This window comes from Dromiciops gliroides, chromosome 1 (genome assembly GCF_019393635.1).
Source record: "Dromiciops gliroides isolate mDroGli1 chromosome 1, mDroGli1.pri, whole genome shotgun sequence".
NCBI lineage: Eukaryota > Metazoa > Chordata > Mammalia > Microbiotheria > Microbiotheriidae > Dromiciops > Dromiciops gliroides.
The window spans coordinates 309,048,170-309,071,126 of record NC_057861.1 but is presented as its reverse complement, the minus strand read 5'-3'; the positions used below and the strand labels follow the sequence as shown (position 1 = coordinate 309,071,126).

The window sequence follows — 22,957 nt, the reverse complement described above, 5'->3', positions numbered from 1 at the left end:
CTTTCCTTGTATTCCAATGTCTAAAAACAACCAAAAGTGTTGAATCTGGAGGGAGAGAAATTAGGCTCAAGTTCCAACCCTGCCTCTAGTGACTCTGGTCACCTGCGTGACATTGGACGATCCTCTTAATCTTTTTCTAGCCTTGATTTACTTCTCTATAAAATAAGGGGTTAGACTAGATGAAGCCTAAGGTTCCATTTATCTCTATATCCACGGGTCCTATGATTGCTATAAATTTGATGTATTCGAGTTGAATTTCTTCTCAAGTCTCTCTTTCTGGCCATTCCTTTTCATACTTGTCCATATTGAAGGATCGAAGGATCACTGTAATCGACCAATAAGCAACCAAGTTTGTGCAGCCAACAAGCCTCTGTATCCCCAACACTTGCAGACTGTTTGCCGGTTAACTCCCCCTTCCAGAGCAGAGTATGCAATGATAATAAGTAATGATGAATACCAGTGAAGTCCTGGGGACCATGATGGCTAATAGAACATTCATTCATCAGCTAGCCTGGGAAGAGTAAATTCTGCTTACTGAAGAGGGCACTAGGACCGCCCAGACTCCTGGAAGCAGCGGGCTAGGCAAGGAGTCCGAGGCAGTAAGCTGCGGGCGCTGTTACACAAGGCAGAGAGGAACCGCGGCAGCGGTGGTGGTGACAGCATCAGCATCAGCAACATCAGAGCAGCAGCAGCAGCGGCACCAGCGGCGGCGGCGGCGGCGGCGGCAAAGGCTGAAGCATCTGCCTGTCCTCTGTCACTGCCTGTGGAAAGGTATTTACTTACTCTTTAGCACTCAGGTTCGTAGTCTGAAAATTCCCCTTTAGTGCTGGCTGCAGTCGGATGCTCTGGAACGCTGGGTCTCTCACTGATGGGGTTCGTACCCGTATTTTGTTTTATGTTTCAACAGCTGATGGAAGCAACAGTGTCATAAAGAGATGGGCTAGTTATCTCCCAGCTGCCGAAATCGGGAGTCATTTGAGGCTGTAAGTACAGTTCGTAGATCTCTGTCGTGCTATTTTTTAATTGGCTATGTACATTGGTGCTACATCTCCTTTCGCGTTGAGAGAGCTAAAGGTTTAACAACATGTCATTTGTCTTTTTTTTTCCTTCATCTGTACAGGGAGAGAATTTAGACTCTGTTAGGAAAAAAAATAGAAAAGAAAAGAAAGAAAAACGAAACCCAATAACCCTAATTACAGGCCTGAAACTAACACTTTAGAGCAGCTGGGGTTGCCTCTTGTAGCCTGTGGTCTTGGAAGTTGAATTTGCGGTGACTTTTGCTTCCTTCAGTTCTAAAGAGAAAGAGATTTTTTTGGCTCAGTGCTGCAGGCTGAACCAGGCTGCCTTTTGCTTTCTGGGTTCTGTTTTCCAGGCTTCAAGGATTGTTTGTTCTCTCTCTAATCTTTGCAGTGGTGCAGTGTAAGAAGGTATTTACATTTTCTTTATTCCCGCAGCCCAAACGCTCTTATCTATCACCAAAGTAATTACTTCATTGGCCCAAGGTGATTAAATAATACCCTGCTCTCCTTAATGATGAAATCAACCATAGCTTGCTTTCTCTTGTACTGTATACTACCTGCATACACACCATGTTTCATTTAAAGTAGTTTAAACAGGGTCATAAAAATTAAATCATAGTCTGTACCCTCACACTGTTCAGTGGTAGTAATGATTGGTAGTATGTGGAAGCTTACCTATTTTAAAACAGTAGCAAAAATAAAATCCAACAACCTAAAAGACTTAGGGAAACCTTATAAGGATAATTGAAAATTCTTTTAAATTGCTTACCTAAATTGATATAAATAACCTGAAGATGCTATCAGTAGGACCTTGATACAGATGTCAATATATTCTCACTCCTATTTTGACTCCAGATCTGCAGCTTACTACCTTTGTAACCTTGGACAAATCACTTCACTTGTCTAGGCTTCAGATTCCCCATTGTAAAAAAATCAAGGGGTTGGACTATATGACATCTGAGGTCCCTTCCAGCTCCAAATCTATGATCTTATGATTTGGGATTTCAAATGTTATGTCTTATACCTAAGCATAGTAGGTTAGCACCCATTTGTGAATTAATAAAATGGGAAAGTCCTAAACTAGGAGTCAGAAGACCTGATCTCTAATTTGGACTCTGCTGCTTTGTACCTGTGGGAACTTAAATAAATGATCCTCATCTAACCTCTTTTTACCTCAGTTTCCTCATTTATTAAAAAGAAATGGGAAGAATAATACCTGCCTTTCTTACTTCTCAGGATAAAATGAAATCATGGCTGACATAGTGCTTTATAACCTATAAAGCCCTACACAGAGTAATGTGTAAAGAAGTGTTGCAGAATCATAGAATCTTAGCTTTGGAAAGAAACTTAAAGGTCATCTTCTATAACCTTCTTCCCATTCAGCAACCCCGTACTATGCCAAACTCTTGTCGTTGTTACTTTTGTTTGATTAGTTGATGATTTTGTGATTGTTTCTGGCCATCCCTTTCTACCATTTGTGTCTATAAGGTTAAATAAGCTTTTGGTCTTTAGGGGGAAAAACACCAAGAGGAGGCATAACAATAATGTTTGCATAGCAATTTGCAATTTATAAAATGCCTTCATGAGTCTTCATAACAGTAGACAGGATAAGTCATATTATCTCCATTTTAGAGATCAAGAAGACTAGGCAGAAAGTGAAGTGATTTGACTTGCCCAAGGTCACATGTCTAGTAAGTAGTGGAACTGAGGCTTGAACCTACATCTTCTGACTCTAGTTCTCTTTCTACTGAACCTCCCCCCACCCCCACAGAGCAATGAGGGTTAAGTGACTTGCCCAGGGTCACACAGCTAGTAAGTGTCAAGTGTCTGAAACTGGATTTGAATTCAGGTCCTCCACAATCCATGACCAGTACTTTATCCACTACACCACCTAGCTGCCCCTCTTTCTACTGAACTTTAATGTCCTGTAGGTAAAAGTTTGATTCTTCAAACCATAAGTAATTTTTAAAAAATTCTTGCCAAGCATAAGAGTTGTCAGCCCTTATCACAGTTCACACATATAACCGTTGCTTGCTGAACTTAAATTCAGATTTGACCTCTGATGCTTAACTAGCTATGTCACTGTGGGCAAGTCACTTGGCCTCTCTGAACCTCAGTTTCCTCATCTGTAAATTAGAATTACTTTCTAAGACTTATGATGCTTTAATGAAATAATTAAACTGATTCAAAATCTTTAAATCAGTATATTAATGTGAGATAATATTTAAAAGGCCAAAATGTACATAGAGAAGAAAATAACTATAGTCGCTAGTGGTTATGGTAGGATCAGCTTTAGGATGATAGAGAAATCAACAAGCATTTTATTAAGCATCTACCATGTGCCAGTCACTGTGGTAGATGCTGAGTGACACAAAGAATAAAAATTTCTGAGTATGCCAATGCTTATATACATGTATGTGCTTGTACCTTCTACTACAAACAATTGAATGATAGCTTAGTCTATCAGAGCCAGGGCACATGGCCCCTCCAGGTTCCACAGATGATGATAATGCAAATAAAACTATTATAAGGGCCATAGTACACAAGTGTCAGAACTGGAGCCAAGAAGTCTCATCTTCCTGAGTTCAAATCCAGCCTCAGGCACTTACTAGATGTGTGACTTGTTTTCCTTAGTTTTCTCAGCTATAAAATGAGCTGAAGAAGGAAATGACAAAACACACCAGTATCTTTGCCAAGAAAACCTCAAATGGGGTCATTAAAAGTTGGACATGATTGAAAAATGACTCAACAACAACATCAACAAGCTTACTATTTCTAAAGACAATCCCTGGGGCTTATTCTTTGGATTCAGTAGACTTGATGACTTAGAGAGAATAATTATTTTTTTAAAAAACAGCAAATAATATACAGAATAAGAGGCAACATAGTATAATGAACAGAGAATTGTCCTCAGAACCAATAATACCTGAGTCTGAGTCCTTTATTTCATATATACTAGCTGTGTGACCCTGAATAAATGTCTATCTAAGACTATAAGTACTAGAGAAGGTGCTGACCTATTTTGGTAAAGGAAATACCTCACTGGGAGCTCCTACACCAATGAAATTACAGTTTCAGTCCCTATCACTATATCCTTAAAGGGCATGTATGCTACACCTCCATTATTGAGTACCAAGTCAAATGAATAATTCAATTCAACAAACATCTATCAAGTGTCTCATATGACATTTACTGGGCAAGCAATGGTTATTCAAAGATGATAAGTTGTAGTCCCAAACTTACAATTACATACACATTCATATCTAAAATACTTTATGAAAAGTATGCAGGAGAGGACCAAAGTGTTGTGCAAGATTCGAGAAGAGCAAGGTCACATGGAGCTAGAGGGATCAGAGAGAACTTCAGAGACAACACCTGAGTTGAACCTTATGGGCAAGATAAAGATTTCAATAGTCAGCAGGGAGAGAGAGGGCCCTTTAAGGTATGAGGGACACCATCAAGTACAGGGGGCTGTAAAATGCAAGAATGATTGGTTTGGCATACTAATGGAGTATCAGGTCTGGATTGATTGTGGTGATATTTTGTCTACCTATCTTCACAAAGGCTCAGAAGGTGGACAAGGCAGGGAGGGACTGGGAGGTGGGGGTAGTGGTGAATGACCCTTTAGGTTGGTAAGTAGAATATTTGAAAAAACATTTATAATGTAAGGCTGGAAAGGTAATTTAGTTCTAGATGATAGAGGGCATGTAAAGGCAGGCAAATTAATGAGTTTACATTTTATGTGGTAAGCATTGGGAAGCCATTAAATGTTTGTGGTTTGTGTATGTCTGTCAACATAATGGGGTCACGGTCAGACTTGTGCATTGGATACATTTCTGTGGCAGTGGTATAATGGATGGATGAGAAAAGGGCATGACTGAAGTCAGGGAGGCTAAGAGGATACTGTAATAACTCGAACCTAAACTCATGCGGTATTAGGGGGAATAGAATAAGGGAAAATTCAGAAGTTATTGCAGAGGAAGAATGACCAAAATTTGGCAACTAAATGAGTGATGCAGAGGGAAGATAGTAACAACAACAATAACAGTGAGTATGTAATGTTTTAAGGTTTACAAAGTACTGTATATATGTGTTATATATGTCTGTATATGTGTGTATATATGTATAGTGTTTTGTATAATCTCATTATAAAAACATCATGGGAGGTAAATACTATCTTCATTTTATAAATAAGGAAACTGTGGCTTGTTAAGGTTAAATGACTTGCCCAGGGTCACACAGTGTTTGAGGCAGAACTTAAACTTAGGTCTTTTCACTGATTGGAGCATTTTACAACCACCATGCCACTAAGGCTGGCCGACTGAATGAATGGTGGTACCATTGATAGAAATAGGAAAGTTAGGTTTTAGAGTGAATATGGTTTATTCCATTTGGACATGTTGAATTTGAGATGATGGCTGGGCATCCAGACATTTTACCATCCTTAGATCCTTTTCCATTAAATTCTTTGCATAATTATGTATAATGCATTTGAAAGGAATGAAAATGGGCACTCATGGAAACTGAGAGCTCTTGAGCCCTGGAAAGAGATAACACGAGCATCATTTTTGATTCTTCCAAAATGGTCTATTAGAGGGATCGCCATTAAGTACAGTGGTCTGTAAAATTCAGGAGTGATTGGTTTCGTCATATTAATGGCGTGTCGGGTCTGGATTGATTGTGGTGATACTCTGCCTATGTTAACAGGATTGAAATGAGTGAACTAATCTGATCATAGTTATGGGTTACTACCCCAGATCTGGAGGTGTCTACATATTCAGTCAAAGTGACTTGATGGAACTATCTTGACTCTGGAATGTATCCCTCTTCTTTCCATTATTGCTGCCTCTCAGAACCCTAATATTCTTTCTAGTCTCAGCTCCAGTACAACTTCCTTGAGGAAGCATTTCCTGGTTACTGCCACACCCCCTCTCCAAGTTATTAATGCTCTGTCCTTTCTGAAATGATCTAATCTGTACTGACCTATGTACCTACTGTGTCTTCCTTCCTCAAGAAGAATATAAGCACCCCCCTAAAAACGAAGAAGAATACAAGCACCTTAAGGCAGACACTAAGCACCAAGTATGTGCTAGGCACTGTACTAAGTACTGGTGATACAAAAAAGACATAAAAGTTGGTCCCTGCTCTCAAGGAGTTCATCGTCTAATGGGGGAGAAAAGACAAAAAAAGATATGTGCAAACAAGCTACATACAGGAGGAACAGGAAATAAAGAGAAGGCACTATAATTAAGAGGTTGGGAAAGGCTTCCTGTAGAAGATGGGATTTTAGTTGGGACTTGAAGAAAGCCAGGGAAACCAAAAGGCAGAGATGAGGAAGGAGAACATTTCAAGGATGAAGGACAGCCAGAAAAAATTCCCAGAACTGTCAAATGGATCATGATGTTCATAGAACAGCCAAGAGCTCAGTGTCACTGGATTGAAGAACATCTGGTAGGATATGAGGCTGAAGAAGACTGGAAAGGGGTGTGTGTGTGTGTGTGTGTGTGTGTGTGTGTGTGTGTGTGTTGGGGGGGGGTGTTATGAAGGGATTTGAATACCAAACAAAGGATTTTGCATTTGATTTTGGAGGCGATAGAAATCCATTGGAACTGGGGTAGAGGTGTATATGGACAGACCTTTGTGTTGGAAGGAAAATGACTTTGGCAGCTGAATGAAGGATAGACTGGAGTGGGGAGAGACTTGATGCAGGCAGACCTACCAGCAGGCTATTGTAATAGTCCAGGTGTGAGGTGATCAGGGCCTGAACAAAGGTGGTGGCAGTATCAGAGGAGAAAAGAGGTTGTATTGGAGAGGTGTTGCAAGAGAGACTTTGGCAATAGATTGGGTATGGGTGGTGAGTGAGAAGTAGAGGGTCATTGTGAACCTGAGGGATTCAAAGAATGAGATTGCTTGCCAAAAAAAATTGGAAGGTGGGGACAGGGAGCATTTAGGGAGAAAGATGAGTTCAGTTTGGGATGTGTTGAGTTTAAGATGTCCTTGAACATTCAGTTAGAGATGTCTGAAAGGCTGGTGAAAGATGTGAGACTAGGGGGCAGCTAGTTGGCTCAGGAGATAAAGCACCAGCCCTGGATTCGGGAAGACCTGAGTTCAAATCCGGCCTCAGACACTTGACACTTATTCACTTAAACCTCATTGCCCCACCTAAAAGAAAAAAAAAAAGAAAGATGTGAGACTGGCAGTTAGCAGAGAAATTAGGACAAAATAGATTCAAAAATCATCAGCATAGAGGTTGTAATTAAATTCATGGAAGCTGATAGGATCACCAAGTGAAGTAGTATAGGGGGAGAAAAGAAGAGGGCACCTAATAGATCCCTATGGGGGCAGTTAATAGTTAGAGGATGTGATCTGGATTAAGATCCAGCAAAAGACCCTGAGAAGGAGTAGGCAGATAGGTAGGAGAAGAAGGAGGAGAGAGTGATATCCAGAAAACTTGGAGAGAAGAGAGTCTCAAAGAGAAGAGGTTGATCTGCAGTGTCAAAGGGTGCATAGAAGTCAAGATGTCATTTTTGTCTTTGTATTCCCAGTATCTAGCCTGAAACATGGTAGGTATTTTTAAAGGTTTATTGAATTCACTTGAATTTTTGGTGGAAGTGATAGGACACATTATGTCTCCATAATGGTATGATTATCAGAGTCACACGTCTGTAATATCACCCATACTCAATTCTATATATAAATACTTCAACTGATCATAAAGTTAGTATTTTATGTTGGTTAGGTTTTACTCCCCATACTCATAGCTTCCATCTTTTTCTGTGACCAAGCATTCTATATGGAGTTTGAAGGCTTCACGTAGTACCTAGTTGATTTGCATGTTCAGAGTGACCGGTGATTCAAAGCTACTTCTTTCTCCCCAGAGGATTGGATGCTACTTTATTTAAATTATGGTACTCATTACTTGGATTGCATTGTTCTTGTCCTCTTGGGTTTTGTACACTGCATCTGTTCATACAAGTCTTCCCACATTTCTCTGAATTCTTCATATTTGTCTTTCCTTATCACACAGTTGTATTCTTATAAAGCATTTCAGGACTAGTTTTAGATGTCCCCCTGAAGAAAAGGAGACAGCAGAGGACATAATCTCTCCAGAACCTTGCTGTCATTGGTTGATGTTGTTGCATCAATAAGTCTCTTTAATGAAGAAAATAACATTTTTCCTCAACAAAATTCCAAGGTGCAGTAAGTTCCAGTCAGACACAGAAGGGGATGATAGAAAAACAAGCAAGCAAAAATCATTGGCCTAATGAAAAATCAGATCTTCACAGAAGCCTTTTATAAAAGCAATGGCAGGGCAGCTAGATGGCGTAGTGGATAGAGCACCGGCCCTGGATTCAAGAGTACCTGAGTTCAAATCTGGCCTCAGACACTTAACACTTACTAGCTGTGTGACCCTGGGCAAGTCACTTAACCCCAACTGCCTCACAAAAAAAGAAAAAAAAAAGCAAAGGCAAATAAGTTCGAATGTAAGATTAATTTGGGTATCCTTATAAAGCACAATAAGATGTGCTACTGTAAGTTATTTTCCTTTTTTCCCTCATGCAAGAAATATAATCAACAGTTAGAAACAGAACTCAATGTGCTGCCTTTTAATAAGAGGCATTTCTTAGTAACTGTGGGTTTTATTTCTGCATCTACTGGTAAAAATGTATAGTGCTATATTATGGCTTACAATTTTTAATCAAAGATTTTATTCATTTTTCTTGAGGGTAAAAACATATTTCACACAGATCACTAAAACATGAAAGAAACAAAAGACAGGAATACAAGAGTAAATCAAGAGTTTGGTTATATCAATTATCCATTTAGTTGCCCTACAACCATATTGTTTGATTAAAATTTATGGACATTTCATTCAATAGATTAGGAAACCTGCCAACTACCAAAGTGAAAGAAAGAGGAGTGAAAAGATTATTCTAGCTCAAAAAGAAGAAATGATTCAAAGGCATAAATTGTCTTTAGCCTTCCCTTAACTCAAGATATAATTTCTTTGTGGAAGGATCAGATGTGTTGTTCTGGTTTTTCCAGTCTGGTCAATGCCTTCCATTGTTCCGGTAGCTTGGGTAGTTTTTTTTTGTTGTTTTGGTTTGGTTTTTTGTTTTTTTTTGGTGAGGCAATTGGGGTTAAGTGACTTGCCCAGGGTCACACAGCCAGTAAGTGTCAAGTGTCTGAGTCTGCATTTGAACTCAGGTGCTCCTGACTCCAGAGCCAGTGCTCTATCCACTGTGCCACCTAGCTGCTCCAGAAATGAATTCTAACCTGAAACTCTCCTGTGCTACTTGTAAGATGTTGGGTAAGTCAATCAACTTCTCCTGGCCTTCTTTCCTCACCTGTAAAATGAGGAAGTTGAACTAGGTGAACTCAACATTTCCTTTTGGCCCTAAAAACCTTTTATCCAACAGGAAATATACCCAACTCCTTTAACATTCTCTAAGATGATTTAAAATTTCTTTGCTATCCTGGCAGCCTTCCTTTGGACACATTCCAGTTTGTCAATATCTTCCTTCAATTGCGGGACCTAGATGTCTAAACAGGCACAGAGTTCAGCAGGATGTTCTTCTCTCTTATTCTGGAGACTAGTCCTCAATGCAGCCTAAGATCACAGTAATGTCTTCAGCTTCCATAATACATTGCTGAGTTGACTTGAGTTTGTAGTCTGCTAAAACCCCCTAGCTCATTATCTCATCAACTTTTGTATAGATATGTTTCCTCCATATTGTACCTCAAATTTGCCTTTCCTTCCCCAACCTCCCTGCTGACCTCTGATCTCAAGTCTCTAACTGAGTTTCAGGCATTTCTTTTTTCTTTTTTTTTTCTTTTTTTTTGGTGGGGCAATGAGGGTTAAGTGACTTGCCCAAGGTCGCACAGCTAGTAAGTGTCAAGTGCCTGAGGTCAGATTTGAACTCAGGTCCTCCTGAATCCAGGGCCAATGCTTTATCCACTGCGCCACCTAGCTGTCCCCCGCCCCCCGTTTCAGACATTTCTAACTGGGTATCCAGTAGACATCTTAAACTCCACATGTCCAAAACTTACAATAGTATTCCATTACATTCATATACCACAACTTATTCAGGCATTCCTCAGGTGATGGGCAGCCCCTCGATTTCCAATTCCTTGCCACCACAAAAATAGCAGCTATAAATATTTTTGTACATGTGCGTCCTTTTCTTGTTTTTATGATCTCTTTGGGAAAAAAGACTCAATAGTGGTATTTCTGGATCAAGGGCTATGCACAGCTTTATAGCTCTGTGCACATAATTCCAAATTGCTCTCCAGAATGGTTGGATCAGTTCACAGCTTCACTAACAATGAATTAGTGTTCCATTTTTTCCACAGCTTCTCCAACATTTATTATTTTCCTTTTTTTGTCATATTAGCCCATCTGATAGGTGTCAGGTGGTATCTCAGAGTTGTTTTAATTTGAATCTCTCTAATCAATAGTGATTTAGAGCATTTTTTCATATGGCAATAGATGGCTTTGATTTCTTCATTAGAAAACTGCCTGTTCATATCCTTTGACCATTTCTCAATTGGGGAATGACTTGGATTCCTATAAATTTGATTTAGTTCCTGATATATTTTAGAAATGAGGCCTTTATCAGAAGTACTGGCTACAAAAATTGTTTCCCAGATTTCTGCTTCCCCTTTAATTTTGTTGTGATCAGAGTGATTTGTAAATCTTAAATTACTATACAAATAGAAGTTATGATGACGATGATATCTAGTTGATGTCAATTCAGTAACAAATATGAATTATTTTCATAAATTTTAATTGTTTAGAGACATTCTTTGTAGGTGGATGTATAAGGTTCTTTGGTTTTGATTAATTAACCACTTTAAAATCTACATAACTATAACTATACTATATCTCTCCACTTTGTCCATGACATGGCACTTGGTCAAATGCCTTGCTGAAATCAAGGCATAACATGCCTTTGGGAACCCCTTGCTCTTTCACTGAGTCAACCCTGTTAAAAAAAGAAACAAATCAGTTTGGCATTACTTCTCAATGAGCTCACGGTAATCACCATTTCCCTAAGTACGCAGAAATCACCCCTCTAATAAAACAGTGTAGAACTTCCCTGGAATCAAAGTCAAGCTCAGTTTATAGCTTAAAGCATTCACCTCCTTCTTTTTGAAAGTTTGGACACTGACTCTACCCCTATTGCACTTTTCCCATTCTTTTTGCTTGTTTAGATACAATGACCAATAGAGACTACTTATCAATCACATTGATCCCCTCAGAGAATTCAGCCACACTTAGTGACTTGAACTCATTGAAGACAACTATATACTCTTATTGCAATTCCAAGTTAACCACTTCCATTCCATACGTTTATCCTACAACTTGTTATTTTGGTCAAGAAAAGAGAAGAAGAGAGGACTTCTTAGTTCCCATGATTTCCAAACTATTTTTTCTTGATGTCACATTGTTTCATCCTCTATCAGGTTAGGATTCCTCTCTCTGCCTCCTTAGAATCTTTTTCTTCTGTTTTCCTCTTGAAGGATTTCTACTATTCTTTCTATGTATATACATGCATATATATACATATATATATGTGTATATATATATATAAACTCTAACATTTACAAAGCACTTTACATGTGTTGTTTCTGTGAAGTAGGTGCTGTTATTATCCCCATTTTACAGATGAAGAAAGTGAAACTGAGAAGGATTAAGTACCTTATCCAGAGTCTCACAGCTGGTAAGTGGATTGGAACTTAGTTATTTCCTATTTGAAGTCCAGAATTCTTTCCACTGTGCCACCAAGGTACCTCTTCCTTTAGCTCCCCTTCTTTCACCTGTTAGTCAGACATAGTCTGATTACATCTTACCTCTGCTGGGCCACCATCTTTTGTCAATATATCTAAAACTAAAATTTTCTTTTCCTCCCAAACTAGCTTCTCCATCCAATATCTCTGTTTCTATCAATGGTACCATCATTTTCTAGTTAACTCTTCTTGGAACATTGGCATCATTCCCTCCTTTGCTAGTACATAGAAGGTACCAAGAACTGTCAATTTTTTCACTATGTCCATCTCTTCCTTTCCATTCCCACTATCACTGTGCTAGTTAAGGTTCTTATCACTTCCAGTCTGGGTAACTATTTGAACACAATAATTGGATTCCTTGCCTCTAGCTAATCCATCATGCACACCACTGCCAGGTTAAACTTTTGAAAACATCATTTTTATCATGTGAGTTCCATGCTAAGAACAAAAACAAAACAAAAAAACCCACCATCCATAGCCTCTATCCATGTAAGACACAATCTTACCCTGTGCTACCTTTTCAGCCTCTTCTTTTGTTAATGTTATCAACATTTTGCTTCTGGATTCTTCATTCCAGTTTTGTATTCATGGATATGGTGCTTAAAAGAAAACTCTTTAAAACTATCTTAATTTTTCAAATCAAAATTTGGGGTTGGGGGGGGGAGGCAATCAGGGTTAAGTGACTTGCCCAGGGTCACAGAGATAATGCATGTCAAGTATATGAGGTCTGATCTGAACTCATGTCCTTTTGACTCCAGGGTCCATGTCCTATCCAGTGTACTACCTAACTGCCTCCAAAATTAGATTTTGAAAACATTTGCTCAGTGAAATCCTATTTCTCAATGTAATAACAAAACAAGTTATTTAACCCTATACTCTATCCAGTTTTCTTCTCATTTTTCCTAAAACACATCTTATACTTACTTTACTGCCTCATCATGCCTAGAATGCCTTTTTATTTCTCTCTACCCATCTAAATCCTAATATTTTTCAAGATCTAGCTTAAATTTTCTTCCTCTATTAAGCCTTTCCAGATTACACTAGCCCATAAGGCCATATCCCTATAAGGTACCCCTAGAATATATATTGCTGCTATGATTGATTCAGCAACTAATCACATAAAGACTGGTGACAGCTTACATATTTTTTATCCAATTATTAATATCGTGGTGGGTTGTTTTTTTTTTTTAGCACAACTAGAGTGTAAGTTTCTTCTTTTCTTTTCTTTTCTTTTTTTTTTTTTGGTGAGGCAATTGGGGTTAAGTGACTTGCCCAGGGTCACACAGCTAGTAAGTGTTAAGTGTCTGAGGCCGGATTTGAACTCAGGTACTCCTGGATCCAGGGCTGGTGCTTTATCCACTGCGCCAACTAGCTGCCCCAAGTGTAAGTTTCTTGAAGGCATGAATCTAGTTTTATAGTCTCAAGCACAATGCCTTTCAAATAGCTGAAGCTTAGCATGTATTTATAGATTGAATAATTGACTGTCCTTTCAAACAACATTATATAATGTAAAGCAAAATTACATGTCTAAGGGGATTAGTGATGATACTAATACCACCAGTTCAGATAATTCCTATCTGACCATGCCATCATTCTTGCAGATAGCTCTTTTCCAACTGGGCCTAGGATTCTAGAGTTCTCTTCCATTTCCTTCAACCTTTGTGGCTTTTTGGCACTTTGGAGATTAAGTAGTTTAATTTATCCACAGAAGTAGATAGCAGAAGTTCTAATTTATCTGTTCTTCCTCTCTCTCATCTCTTCTGATTCTCCCTAAAGTGAAATTATGCAGAAGAGGTTTTGGTGGATGAACTATAGGGGTAGAAGACTGTTAAGATTTTATTTTTCCTTAATCATATGATCCTTTTTAAAACTGCCATTACTCAGTTAGAATCAGCAAAGGCAAGGGGCTGTAGGAAATACAGGAAATGATCACAAAGGGGAAAAAGAGGAAAATCTCATTTTATGTTTTTATCATTTCATTTAAATGCATGTGGAATGAACCATTAAAAACTATGAATTTGATTATTGTTTGGGGTGTACAGATTTTAAAATATAAGCTGAAGCACATAGTAAAGGTCCCCCCCCTTTCAGGGAGTGGAGGTAGCTGCTCAGCCTTAAGTCTATTTGCTAAACATGATCCTCTAAACTCATAGAGAGAGTTTAATTAAATACTATTAACTTTGGTGCCCCCATGTTATAAAACTACTCATTTTTTCTCTTCTCTCCCTGTCTTACCCCCTCCCTCCTAGACACACACACATACACATATATCATTATCTGATTTTTGTCATGTGAAATTCCAAAATCTCTTTATTTTTGCCCTTCCCTGTATCCCATCTTCCCCATACTAGAAAATCTGGAGCCAGCACTGAGATCATTCAGTAGAAGGAGACTACTTACAAGCAACTCAAGGGGAAATTCTTTGATGAAATCTGACACATTGTTCAATTCTTTGCCTACTGTAGCACATGCACTGAGGCTAACTTTAGCAAAATCAATGGGAATTTTTAAAAAAGAGACTCCATCTATGACCCCAAAAGCCCTGTTCTGGTTATGCTGTGGTTTAAAACAATTTATCCTTAAGTCTATTGGAGCTTAATAATCATTTGTTGAATGAAAGGATGAATGTTTCTTCAAACTAATTCTGCCAGTGGTCAATTTTTAGTCATGAGTTACAAAAAAAAATTGTCTTAGAGTGTCACTAACTTCTTCTATTGCTATAAATTACCTTCAGTATTCATTTATCTAGCATTTATTAACCCCTACTAGGTTCCAGGCACTGTACTAGATGCTAGGATGCAAAGTTAAAATCAAAATATTCCCTGCTCTCAATAAGTTTACATGTACTAATGATTTTTTCTCTTTTTGCTAGCAAATTTGAACCCTGAAAACACTTTTCAAAGTGCAATATAGCCCACAAAAGAAGCTCATTGGTTCTAATTGATAGTATATATATTTCACAATGTTAACTTATCACCTTTGTGATAGGTGTCTCCATTTACTTCTCTTATTCCTATTATATTTGATTAAGAGAATATAATAGTCTTGCCACAAATGCTCTCAAAAGTTCTCCAGTTCCTCAAATTCCTATGAAAACAGTACAGAACAAAACAAGATTGGAAGGAGGGAGAGGCAAAACAATTATTTTTATTAAGCTCCCTAATTTCAACTTGGCACGATGTGATCATTTTTAAACCTTGTGGACTTAACTCCATTTGTATTTTCATGACTGAGATGCACACATGACCAGACTTAAAAATGTATTATATGGTAAAAATATACTTTATATAAGATATTCTTATAGTATATACATAAAATGTATGGTAGAATATACTTTTTGTTGCAGGGCAATGAGGGTTAAGTGACTTACCCAGGGTCACACAGCTAGTAAGTGTCAAGTGTCTGAGGCTGGATTTGAACTCAGGTCCTCCTGATCCAGGGCTGTGCCACCTAGCTGCTCCCTAGAATATACTTTTAACAGGCGCACAGCTGGGTTGTGTAGTAGATAGAGCACTGGGTCTGGAGTCAGGAATGCCTGAGTTCAAATATGGTCTCAGATACTTACTAGCTATATGACCCTTGGCAAGTCACTTCACCCTGCTGGCCTCAGTTTCCTCATCTGTAAAATGAGCTAGAGAAGGAAATGACAAACCACTCTAGTATCTGCCAAGAAAACAACAGCTTTGTAAAACCATTTTTAAAAATTAACTATTTCAATAGCACATATGCTTTTTTGCAAAAAAAAAAAAAAGGTCTCTGCCTTGTGGATTGACAATATAAATCTTTTAACACAGTCATGATAATGGTAACATTCAATCCTTATGTCAAAAGCCATCTATCTGAGAAGCAAAGCACTCCATTAAAGAGCCCAGTAATCATTTAAGAGGCTTCTCTACTTTAAATGGAATTCTTCAGTTGCTTTTGCTGTATGTGAACTACCTCGAGATTTTTTTCAAGGAAAAGCAGATCTCTTTTAATACTTTCTGTCCATAATACCTCATTTAGAAAAAAATCTATCTGTGGATGTGCTAATTGTCTTTCCTATTGTCTCATTACTGGGCCCTACAGTGGTGTCCTTCAAAGAATGATAGACTTCTAAAAGTACTTAGGTTTTACACACACACACACACACACACACACACACACACACACACACGCACGCACGCACGCACGCATGCACGCACGCACGCACAGAGAGGGGGAGAGAGAGAGAGAGAGAGAGAACTATATGACTAGAAGTTTAAGAATTACAATGTACTTTCCTAGAAGGCAAATCCAGAATAGTGCAGTCAGTAGAGACCTGTAAACCTCTAAATGAGGATTCATATACTGGCTGTGTGACCCTGGGTAAGTCACTTAACCTCTATGTACTCTAGGCTTCTCTGAAACCTAAGTTTCAGGAAAGGTGCTGATCTGTATTGTTCACCACACACTCCCTACACCAATTAAATCATAGATTTGGACAAAAACAACTCAACCCTCAAACCCACAAACATCCTCCAGGGGAAAAAAAAAATATATATATATATATATATATATATTGTGGACTTGAATCTTCTACAGAAGAAAGTGTGGGGAGGAAGTAATGACTTATGTTTGTTTGTTTATTTTCGGGTTTTTGTTTTTTTTTGTTTTGCGGGGCAATGAGGGTTAAGTGACTTGCCTAGGGTCACACAGCTAGTAAGTGTCAAGTGTCTGAGTCCAGATTTGAACTCAGGTCCTCCTGAATCCAGGGCCAGTGCTTTATCCACTGTGCCAGCTAGCTGCTCCCATGACTTATTTTTTAATCAAAAATTTTCGTTGGAATACTTAATGACACTAGAGATATCTGCCCCAAATACATTTTAAAAGAAAAGTTATTAGTCTATTGTTCCATTTCACTACCCAGGTGAATCCCTAGTCATTCTTCTAGGCCCATTTCCTACAACATATACGAAACACACATAACACAAGTAACATGTATGTAACATATAAAAGTAATAACATATATCTAAGTAGGTCCAATACTATTTGTCAATATGTGGTTCATTTGGCACCTTTTGTTCTTCACTGGCAGGAAGTTATTCATATCACTGACCAACCAATCTTCTGAAATGGAAGTAGGACTCTCTTACTCATATTACTGGTTCATGGCAATTGCCCTGTAAGATTACTCTTACACAGATATCATTTTATTTGGCCTTTAGGTCAATTTGTAGTTTGTTTTTTAAGTGCTAGAGTAATCCAAAGCAAGTAACTATATATCCACCATGTAGTTAAGATTTCTGAATATATCAAGGTGTGACACTGAACCTAAGAAAAGTCAACCCATGCTCTCACATCAGGGGGCCTCTGGTAATAATAATATTCTCACAAAGGCAGAAGGGGAAAAAAGAATATCAAATTATCTTGATTATTCCTTTTACTCATATCAGCTAGATATGCCAAATCTTTCCAAAAGAGTAAAATATTTCTCAAGTATTTGATTAAAATGCAATAAAGGATTATCTCCTTAGCATCATCACCAAACATTTATTGAAAGCTTGTAAAAAAAAAAGAAAAAAGAAAAGAAAAGAAAGGACAGCTAGGTGGTGCAATGGATAAAGCACTGGCCCTGGAATCAGGAAGACCTGAGTTCAAATCCAGTCTCAGATACTTGACACTTACAAGCTGGGTGAACCTGGGCAAGTCACTTAACCCTCATTGAGAAGAAGAAGAAGAAGAAGAAGAAGAAGAAGAAGAAGAAGAAGAAGAAGAAGAAGAAGAAGAAGAAGAAGAAGAAGAAGAAGAAGAAGAAGAAGAGAGAAGGGAGAAGGAGAAGAAGGCGACTTATTATATTTAAGGAATTGGGAATACAACATGCCATAAGCCATGATCTCTGTCTTCAAGAAGCTTACAATCCAGTTTTCAGTAGAAGGAGTACTATTGTTGGTACCACCTACAGGCCTGGATTTACAGCCTTTTGAATATAGTGACTTTGGTAAGTCATTATACTTATTTGGGCTTCAGATTCTTCATCTGTAAAACAAGAGGAATGAAGAGATGATTCAAAAGTCCTTTCCAGTTTTGACATTCTGTAAAATACCTAACATTACAACTCAGCACATGTCAATGCCAAATTAATGGCCAGTAAGAGCCACAGATGGGGCAACTAGGTGGCACAGTGGATAGAACACTGGTCTTGGAGTCAAGAAGACTAATCTTTTTTAGTTCAAATATAACCTCAGATACTACTAATTGTGTGACTTTGGGCAAAGTCACTTAACTCCTTTTACTTCAGTTTCCTTATTTGTGACATGAGCTGGAGAAGGAAATGGCAAACCCCTCCAGTATCTCCTCCAAGAAAACCCCAAATAAGGTCATGAAAAGTCCGACATGAAAAAAATGACACAACAACAAAGAGCTACAGAAAGCCAGAAGGAAGGCATTGTATGGACCTGAGTTTTTCATATATATCACAAACACATTCTATTCTACATAGTCATGAGATTCTTATATGATTTTTAGGTGACTTTGATTTGGGGAATTTGTATTTTCCCTTTTTTTCCCCATAAACTACACTACCCAAATTTATATATTATTTTACATATTTTTCAGGCATTTGTATTGTTGGCTCTATCTTGGACTTGTATCTTAGCTATAGACAAGGGAAAGTTAAGACTATCTTATATGAATAATTTGTTTTTTAAAGTATTTTATTATTTTCCAGTTACATATAAGGATAATTTTCAACATTTGTTTTCACAGGATTTTGTTCCAAATTGCTTTTGTCCCACCCTCCCTTCCCTTCCTCCTCCCCAAGATGGAAAGCAATCTGATATAGATTGTATATGTACGATCACATTAAACATATTTCTACATTAGTTACCTTGTAAAAGAAGAATCAGAGCACAAGGGAAAAACCTCAAAAAAGAAGGGGAAAAACCAGCCCAAAAGTAGAAACAGTATGGTTCAATCTGCTTTCATAATCCACAGTTCTTTTTTTCTGGATGTTAAGAACATTTTTTTTTATTATGAGTTCTTTGAAACTGTTTTGGATCATTGCACTGCTGAGAAGAGCCAAGTCTATCCCCATTGTTCATCACACAATGTTGCTGTTACTGTGTACAATGTTTTCATGGTTCTTCTCATCTCACTCAGCATCAGTCCATGAAAATTCTTCCAGGTTTCTCTGAACTCCTCCTGCTCATAGTTTCTTACAGCACTATAGTATTCCATTACATTCATATACTACAACTTGTTTAGCATTCCCCTATTGATGGGAATTCCCTCAATTTCTAATTCTTTGCCACCACAAAGAGAGCTGCTATAAAAATTTTTGTACATGTGGGTCCTTTTACCTTTTCTATGGTCTCTTTGGGATACAGAACTAACAGTGGTACCACTGGGTCAAAGGGTATGAACAGTCCCATAGCACTTTGAGCATAATTCCAAATTGTTCTCCAGAATGGTTGGATCAGTTCATAGCTCCACCAACAATGCATTAGTGTTCCAATTTTTACACAGCTTCTCCAACATTTATTATTTTCCTTTTTTGTCATATTAGCCAATCTGATAGGTGTCAGGTGATACCTCAGAGTTGTTTTAAATTGTATTTCTCTAAACAATAATGATTTAGAGCATTTTTTTCATATGGCAATAGATAGCTTTGATTTCTTCATTAGAAAATTGCCTCTTCATATCCTTTGACCATTTCTCAATTGGGGAATGACTTGGATTCTTATAAATTTGATTTAGTTCCCTATATATTTTAGAAATGAGGCCTTTATCAGAAATGCTGGCTGTAAAAATCATTTTTCCAGTTTTCTGCCTCCCTTCTAATTTTGACTGCATTACTTCTGTTTGCATAAAAACTATTTAACTTAATGTAATCAAAGTCTTCCATCTTGCATTTCATAATATTCTCTATCTTTTGTTTGGACATAAATTGTTTTCCTCTCCATAGATCTGGGAGGTAAATTATTCCTTCCTCTCCTAATTTATCTATGGTATCACCCATTATGTCTAAATCTTGAACCCATTTTGACCTTACTTTTGTATAAGGTGTAATATGTTGGTGTATGCCTAGTTTCTGCAATACTATCTTCCAGTTTTCCCAGGAGGTTTTGTCAAATACTGAGTTCCTATCCCAGAAGATGGAGTCATTGGGTTTATCAAACAGTAGATTACTATAGTCATTTACTACTGTGTCTCCTGTGCCTAACCTATTCCATTGATCCACCACTCTATTTCTTAGCCAGTACCTAATTTTGACTATGAGGTTTTTGTGCCCTAATACATGGTCAAATTTTGAGTATGTGCCTTGTACTGCTGAGAAAAAGGTATATTCCTTTCTATCCCCATTCAGTTTTCTCCAGATATCTATCATATCTAACTTTTCTAATATTCTATTCACCTCTTTAACTTCTTTCTTATTTATTTTGTGGTTAGATTTATCTAATTATAAGAGGGAGATGTTCAGATCCCCCACTAGTATCGTTTTGCTGTCTATTTCCTCTTGTAAGTATTGATATTACTTCATTATCTATCATACCTTTTAGCAAGATGTAATTTCCTTCCTTATATTTTTTAATTATATCTATTTTTGCCTTTGCTTTGTCTGAGATAAGGATTGCTACCCCTGCTTATTTTTACTTCAACTGAAGCATAATATATTTTGCTCCTACCTTTTACCTTTACTCTGTGTGTATCTCTCTGCTTCAAATGTGTTTCTTGTAAACAACATATTGTAGGATTCTGGTTTTTAATCCACTCTGCTATTCACCTCCATTTTATGGCAGAGTTCATCCCATTTGTATTCACAGTTAAGATTATTAACTGTTTATTTCCCTCCATCCTCTTTTCCCCTTTGTACTCTTTTCCCCCTTCTTTTCCCCTATTCCTCTTGACCAGTGTTTTACTTCTTACCACTGACTCCCTCAATCTTCCCTCCCTTTTATCAGCTACCCTTCTTTTTCTTGCCCTTTTTACCCCTGCTTCTTCACTCCCTTCTATCAATACCACCCTTTTCCTCCTTCCCTTTTTGTTTCCTTAGAGAGTAAGCTAAGTTCCTTTATACAAATGGGAGCATATTTTATTCCCTTCCTGAACCAAATCTGATGAGAGTAAGGTTGCAACAATGCTCACACCTCCCTTCTTTCCCTCTATTGTAATGGGTTCTTTTTGTGCTACAGCATATGATGTAATTAACCCCATCCCACCTCCCCCTTACTCTCCTCCCCCTAGTCTTCTTTTATTCTGCCCCTTAAGTTTCTTTATATTATCACATCAAAGTCAATTTAATAACAATACCTTAACAGAGATACAGACCCCATGAGTTAAAAGTATTATCCTCCCTCATAGAGATGCAACCAGTTTAACATCATTGAACAACCTTCCCCCCACCTTGTTTACCTCTTTATATTTCTCTAGAGTCTTGTATTTGGAGATCAAATTTTTTGTTCACTTCTGGTATTTTTCTCAGGAATCCTTGGAAGTGTCCTATTTCATTGAATACCCATCTTTTCCTCCAAAAAAGAATGATCAGTTTTTCTGGGTAATTGATCATGGGTTGTAATCCAAGCTCCTTTGCCTTCCTGAATATCATATTCCAAGTCCTGGAATCCTTTAATATTGAAGCTTCCAGGTCCTGTGCAATCCTGACTGTGGCTCCATGATATTTAAATGGTTTCTTTCTGGCTGCTTAGAGTATTTTCTCCTTCACATGATAATTCTGGAGTTTGGCTACAATATTCCTTGAAGTGTTCTTTTTGGGGTCTCTTTCAGAAGGTGATTGGTAGGTTCTTTCAATGATGATTTTATACTCTGATTCTACAATTTCAGGGCAGTTCTCCTTGATAATTTCCTGAAATATGGTGTCTAGACTCTTTTCTTGATCATGGCTTTCAGGTAGTCCAGTAACTCTCAGATTCTCTTTCCTGGATCTATTTTCCAGGTGAGTTGTTTTTCCAATGAGGTATTTCACATTTTCTTCTATTTTTTTCAGTCTTTTTATTCTGCTTGACAGATCCTTGGTGTCTCGTGGAGTTAGCTTCCATCTGCCCAATTTTAATTTTTAAGGCCTTATTTTCCTCAGTAAGCATTTGCACCTCTTTTTCCATTTGGCCAATTTTTTCTCCTATTTGGCAATTTTTTCTCTCATTTGTCCAATTGTATATTTTAAGGAATTGTTTTCCTCAGTCAATTTTTGTGTTTCTTTTTGCAGTGTAAACTCTTATTTCTCTCATTTCTTTTTTCAATTTTTTCTTCTACCTCTCTTTGGTTTTTAAAATCCATTTTGGGCTCTTCAAAGGAGGCTTTTTGGTTTTGAGACAAGATCACCTTCCCACTAGATTCTTCACTTGTAGGCATTTTGACAAACTCATCTGAGCTTTTGTTTTGGTCTTCCCTTTCACCATAGAAGCTGTCAATGATAAGGGTCCTTTTTTGGTTCTTTCTCATGTTGTAGCCTATTTTTTAAACTTATAAGGTTGAAGTCTATTCCTGGGGCACAGGGTTCACTGTTGCAAGCGTCTTACTTCTCTCAGCTGCACCACTCTCAGCTGTGTCGAGTTGCAGCAGTGTCCAGCTGCCCACTGAGCCAACCTGTACTGAGTTGAATTGCCAGCTGAACCAAACAGAACTGAACCTCCCTCCCCTTTTACCCAGGTGAGACAGACCTTTCCTGAAATCTTCTTCATTATCTCAAGTAGGAGGATTGTGTCTCTCTTTTTGTAGGTTCTGTAGTTCCAGAATCTGTTCAGAGGCTTGATTTAATGTTGTTTTTGAGGGAAACATGGGAAAGCTCAGGCAGCTTCCTGGCTTCTCTCTGCTGTTTTGGCTCTTATATGAATAATTTGGAAATATATCAAACTTTTAAAAAATTGAGATAATTGGGAGGGGGGAACAAAGTGTGGACTCCATGAAATTGATTTGATAGCTTTCCTGGGGGGAAATCAACTTGTATATTTCAGGGTGCATATGTTTTAAAAGATCATGGTCCCTTTCTTCCTGCCACAACCACAAGTGATCTAGTTTTAAACTAAATATTTTTGTTATCTTTCGTATTTTCAAACTGATATGTTTTATCCTTTTGATTAGCTCCCCATGTGGACATAGAAAATAAGCACATACAAGGCCATGTAATTGAAGAGGAAGTCAGCAATGGATAGAAAACAGATTTGTTTTTT

General features: G+C 37.8%; 1 protein-coding gene across 4 annotated transcripts in view; it reads left to right on the top strand.

Moving 5' to 3' along the window:
• The first annotated feature begins 653 nt into the window (after window positions 1-653).
• RAB27B (RAB27B, member RAS oncogene family) overlaps window positions 654-22,957 on the top strand; it is a 223,370-nt gene continuing 201,066 nt past the window's right edge. For 2 of the 4 annotated variants that reach the window (XM_043976780.1, XM_043976779.1), the window contains exons 1-2: window positions 704-797; window positions 908-983. The gene's annotated coding sequence lies outside the window, so the exon portion shown is untranslated. Of the gene's footprint in view, window positions 798-907; window positions 984-22,957 lie in introns of all 4 variants that reach the window. The other 2 variants (XM_043976782.1, XM_043976778.1) reach the window with 2 other exon arrangements.